Source organism: Pieris brassicae, unplaced genomic scaffold (genome assembly GCF_905147105.1).
Source record: "Pieris brassicae unplaced genomic scaffold, ilPieBrab1.1, whole genome shotgun sequence".
Taxonomy (NCBI): Eukaryota; Metazoa; Arthropoda; class Insecta; order Lepidoptera; family Pieridae; genus Pieris; species Pieris brassicae.
The window spans coordinates 37,501-42,500 of record NW_025576241.1 but is presented as its reverse complement, the minus strand read 5'-3'; the positions used below and the strand labels follow the sequence as shown (position 1 = coordinate 42,500).

At 45.0% G+C, this 5,000-nt stretch overlaps 2 non-coding genes across 2 annotated transcripts; both read right to left on the bottom strand.

Moving 5' to 3' along the window:
- Positions 1-171: 171 nt before the first annotated feature.
- Positions 172-328, bottom strand: LOC123719884. Its single transcript, XR_006755981.1, has one exon. It is a non-coding gene; the product is annotated as a 5.8S ribosomal RNA (ribosomal RNA).
- Positions 329-680: 352 nt separating this feature from the next.
- On the bottom strand, positions 681-2,586 carry LOC123719877. Its single transcript, XR_006755976.1, has one exon. It is a non-coding gene; the product is annotated as a small subunit ribosomal RNA (ribosomal RNA).
- Between the last annotated feature and the right edge of the window lie 2,414 nt (positions 2,587-5,000).

The window sequence follows — 5,000 nt, the reverse complement described above, 5'->3', positions numbered from 1 at the left end:
CAATACGGATGACGAGTCGTAATCGAACATATATTCGAACGGATCGTTCGGCCGCTCGGCGGCCTAGCGAAACCGTCAATTGCACGCGCGACAGAGATGCGGCGCTACGACCGGAGTCGCAGCGATCGCCGCTCGTCACGCGAACAGTGTGGCTTTTTGTTTTTATGCAGCCGGCCCTCAGACAGGAGTGGTCCTGGATATTTCTCCACGGACCGCAATGTGCGTTCGAAATGTCGATGTTCAAATGTGTCCTGCAGTTCACACTATGACGCGCAGTTAACTGCGTTCTTCATCGACCCGCGAGCCAAGTGATCCACCGTTCAGGGTAATCGTTTTGTTTTTGTGTGTGTTTTTGTATGAGAAAATATAAAAGGTGCGAAAAAATTAAACAAAAAAATTTGAAAATAATACTTATCATTAACGTGTACGACAAATGAAAAGAAAGAAAATCTCTTTTATTTGCGTGGTTGTACACAAAAATTATAAAATATTATTTCAAAGTATCAATAGGCGATAGCGAACGCTAATCAAAGCGTGTCGCAACGCACACGTCGCGAATCGACGAGAGAGAGTCAACCGTCTCGGATTCGATTTTGATTCGTATCATTCACGTGTTTTTGTATTTTTTTCTTTTTTTGCGAGTCTTTGACAACAACAAAACAAAAAGAAAAAACCAACGTTAATGATCCTTCCGCAGGTTCCCCTACGGAAACCTTGTTACGACTTTTACTTCCTCTAAATGATCAAGTTTGGTCAACTTCCCAGCAACGCCGACGGCCGTGAGGCCACCGCGTGTCGGTCCGAAGACCTCACTAAATCATTCAATCGGTAGTAGCGACGGGCGGTGTGTACAAAGGGCAGGGACGTAATCAACGCGAGCTTATGACTCGCGCTTACTAGGAATTCCTCGTTTATGGGGGATAATTGCAAACCCCAATCCCCAGCACGAAGGAGTTTCAACGGGTTGCCCGGGCCTCTAGGCCAGGGAGAACATGTTGATTCCTTCAGTGTAGCGCGCGTGCGGCCCAGGACATCTAAGGGCATCACAGACCTGTTATTGCTCAATCTCGTGCGGCTCGAAGCCGCCGGTCCCTCTAAGAAGAATTTTAATACGTCGCCAGTGAGTTGCGCTCCCCGAGAGTCGCGCACACCTTGAATGACGACGCCTATTTAGCAGGCTAGAGTCTCGTTCGTTACCGGAATTAACCAGACAAATCGCTCCACCAACTAAGAACGGCCATGCACCACCACCCACCGAATCAAGAAAGAGCTGTTAATCTGTCAATCCTTCCGGTGTCCGGGCCTGGTGAGATTTCCCGTGTTGAGTCAAATTAAGCCGCAGGCTCCACTCCTGGTGGTGCCCTTCCGTCAATTCCTTTAAGTTTCAGCTTTGCAACCATACTCCCCCCGGAGTCCAAAATCTTTGGTTTCCCGGAAGCTGCCCGCCGAGCCATTGTAGTAACGTCGGCGGATCGCTAGATGACATATTTACGGTTAGAACTAGGGCGGTATCTAATCGCCTTCGAACCTCTAACTTTCGTTCTTGATTGATGAAAACACCTTTGGCAAATGCTTTCGCTGATGTTCGTCTTGCGACGATCCAAGAATTTCACCTCTAACGTCGCAATACGAATGCCCCCAGTTATCCCTATTAATCATTACCTCGGAGTTCTGAAAACCAACAAAATAGAACCGAGATCATATTCTATTATTCCATGCACGAAATATTCAAGCGGCATTTTGAGCCCGCTTTGAGCACTCTAATTTGTTCAAAGTAAAATTGTCGGCCCACCTCGACACTCACCGAAGAGCACCGCGATAGGATTTTGATATTGAACCGGCGTTTTACCGCCGGCTCACCGACGATATGCTCCGCAGACGTGTCAGTATCACCGCGGATGCGGTGCACCGACAGCGCGGCGCACAAATGCAACTACGAGCTTTTTAACCGCAACAATTTTAGTATACGCTATTGGAGCTGGAATTACCGCGGCTGCTGGCACCAGACTTGCCCTCCAATTGTTCCTCGTTAAAATATTTAAAGTGTACTCATTCCGATTACGAGGCCTCGTAAGAGTCCCGTATCGTTATTTTTCGTCACTACCTCCCCGTGCCGGGAGTGGGTAATTTGCGCGCCTGCTGCCTTCCTTGGATGTGGTAGCCGTTTCTCAGGCTCCCTCTCCGGAATCGAACCCTGATTCCCCGTTACCCGTGACAACCATGGTAGTCGCAGAAACTACCATCGAAAGTTGATAAGGCAGACATTTGAAAGATGCGTCGCCGGTACTGGACCGTGCGATCGGCAAAAGTTATCCAGATTCATCAAAATTAACGACTTCGGACGCATGGCCCTCCGCCGATTGGTTTTGATCTAATAAAAGCACTCATCCCATCACTGGTCAGAGTTCTGATTGCATGTATTAGCTCTAGAATTACCACAGTTATCCAAGTAACTGAGTAAGATCTAAGGAACCAAAACTGATATATTGAGCCATTCGCGGTATCGCCTTAATACGGCTTGCACTGAGACATGCATGGCTTAATCTTTGAGACAAGCATATAACTACTGGCAGGATCAACCAGGGAGCTGCTTACGCAAACGACACGCCTACACCGCGGTCACGCGGCTTCGGCGAGCCGCTGGCTCGGCGGCGTCGAGGGGCGCGCGCTTGCGCGCGCGCCTTCTCGACACGCGTGAACGTAACGCGTCGAATTTGCACGCGACGCGACGTTCGCGCTTCATATCGATAGACTAACTTTGACCGGTCTACGAGCGGCCGTCCCGTCACGATCTCGCAACGAGGTGATGTACAACGATGCTCGACCACTGTGAGGGACATAAAACTGCAACGAACACGACCCCGCGGGCGGGAATCGATGTTGTGACAATTTGAAAATTGAACATTCATCTAAACGCAACTTCTCAATTTTTATTCAATACGTTATTGTAAACATATTAAAACTCGGCTGGCAATTACATGCGCACACACACGCATGATTCGCACTAGATACGATCAACGCCCGGAGCTTGAGGGATAAATTCCAACACGACGCTGCGCACACCGTTTCGACGATGGGCGCGTGTGCGTCCTCTTTTATACATTCTTTCCATATACGGTCGCCGTGGCGACCGCGCACGTGTCGAACACGCTAGGCGCCCTGCGTTGAGGTGTGCCTAGAAGCGTATTCTTTTAACATCACAGATAACACCGGGGGAGACGGTCCCAAATCTTGGTCGATTGGTAACATCACCATACGGTCTGCGAACGCGGTGCTATAATATAATTTTATATTATATTATATAAAATATGAGGAGGAGTAGTATGTATATTCTTTGTTATTTTGTGTTGACACAAGAGAGATATATAAAATGTACTATACACCACACACACAGAGAGAGAGAGAGCTGGGAAAGATCTCGGCGGTCTCGCATTCGAAATACGAATTTGATATAATTTCCTCCGAAAATCCATACCCATATCTATATCATCCATGCGCGAATATATGTATATAATATTCTCACACTTCGCACAAACACAAAAACAAAAACAAGAACACATTCTCTCTCGTCCGTCGTTCGTGTCTATTATATAGACGAACGACGCGCGGCAACGAGAACGAGTCGACGCTGTGCGCACGACTGTTTCGCTCCACATCTATACCGAGAGCAATAGTCCGCGTCGGCATTGGAGCGGACGTCGAATGTTTCTCGTAGAGCGAGCGAGAGAGAGACGATTTTTCATTTTATTATGTATGTGTATTGGCGTGCAGTAGTAGCACGTAGTAGTACTAGTAGTAGTAGTAAAAAAATATTATTATTTATTTTATTGACTGATATGATTTTGTTTGTTTTCTTTTTTTTGCATAGACATTTGTATTGATAGATATGTTTCTCGTTGAAGCTCGCAGCACACGCTCAGAGAAATGGCAATGTGGGTTTATTTGAAGAAAAAAAAAACAATTAATTTATTAATAATATGTATGTATGTATGTATGTATGTATGTATGTATAATAATGAATTATAATAATTATTCCGATGCAACGTCAGAGGAAAATGTTTCTCGTACAGGTGCGGCGCGCGACGGCCGGCCGCTCGACAGTTTCGCGCCGAATGTTTCTCGTTGAAGCTCGCAGCACACGCTCAGAGAAATGGCAATGTGGGTTTATTTGAAGAAAAGAAAAAACAAAAAAAACAATTATATTTATTAATAATATGTATGTATGTATGTATGTATGTATGTATGTATAATAATGAATTATAATAATTATTCCGATGCAACGTCAGAGGAAAATGTTTCTCGTACAGGTGCGGCGCGCGACGGCCGGCCGCTCGACAGTTTCGCGCCGAATGTTTCTCGTTGAAGCTCGCAGCACACGCTCAGAGAAATGGCAATGTGGGTTTATTTGAAGAAAAAAAAAAAAAAAAAAAAAACAATTAATTTATTAATAATATGTATGTTAGTATGTATGTATGTATGTATAATAATGAATTATAATAATTATTCCGATGCAACGTCAGAGGAAAATGTTTCTCGTACAGGTGCGGCGCGCGACGGCCGGCCGCTCGACAGTTTCGCGCCGAATGTTTCTCGTTGAAGCTCGCAGCACACGCTCAGAGAAATGGCAATGTGGGTTTATTTGAAGAAAAGAAAAAACAAAAAAAACAATTATATTTATTAATAATATGTATGTATGTATGTATGTATAATAATGAATTATAATAATTATTCCGATGCAACGTCAGAGGAAAATGTTTCTCGTACAGGTGCGGCGCGCGACGGCCGGCCGCTCGACAGTTTCGCGCCGAATGTTTCTCGTTGAAGCTCGCAGCACACGCTCAGAGAAATGGCAATGTGGGTTTATTTGAAGAAAAAAAAAACAATTAATTTATTAATAATATGTATGTATGTATGTATGTATGTATGTATGTATAATAATGAATTATAATAATTATTCCGATGCAACGTCAGAGGAAAATGTTTCTCGTACAGGTGCGGCG